We start from the raw sequence: 595 nt of genomic DNA, 5'->3' as shown, positions 1-595 counted from the left end.
GAATGAATTTCATCTTAACAGTTTAAGGAGATGGACACTTTAACACCATCAATTGCATTTAGGTGATGGGTTTCTTTTGTGTTAACTTGACTCCCCTGAATGACCTCGCGAGTAAACTAGTCACTAGTAATTTGGTCACCAGGCAAGTTTAGCCTGCAAGAAAGGAATTCAGTATTCAAAATACCATGTTATAATCTGAACACACTCAAATAGTTTATTTTCAACATTAACATGTAACTTCAACAATGAGATAGATGTCTAACTACAGCAAGCTCCTCCAACAAGATCAAGACAGCATCTCTTCATCTAAGGCTTATGTTTCTCCCAGAATTCCTGATATGTGGAATAGCTCATACCAACAGTCATTGCTCCCACAACAAAGCCTTGAGCTGCCACCCACATGTGGATCAGATGAAGGGATACTTTAGTCCTGCTTTTCAGTTTGTATAACACATGTGCAACAATTGCTGGGAAATCAGCTATTCCAATGGGGACAAATGGTGCCTCATTAGCTTTTCTAACTTTTCGGTCCCTGATCTTCATCATATGAAGAAAGGGAAACATCTGTGTCTGTTGGCATAGTAATTGCTTGAAG

At 39.2% G+C, this 595-nt stretch overlaps 1 pseudogene; it reads right to left on the bottom strand.

The window, feature by feature from the left end:
- Positions 1–306: 306 nt before the first annotated feature.
- LOC126940569 (HIG1 domain family member 1A, mitochondrial-like) lies at positions 307–595 on the bottom strand (annotated as a pseudogene).

This window comes from Macaca thibetana, chromosome 17 (genome assembly GCF_024542745.1).
Source record: "Macaca thibetana thibetana isolate TM-01 chromosome 17, ASM2454274v1, whole genome shotgun sequence".
NCBI classification, from domain to species: Eukaryota; Metazoa; Chordata; class Mammalia; order Primates; family Cercopithecidae; genus Macaca; species Macaca thibetana.
This window is presented reverse-complemented; position numbering and strand designations above follow the sequence as displayed.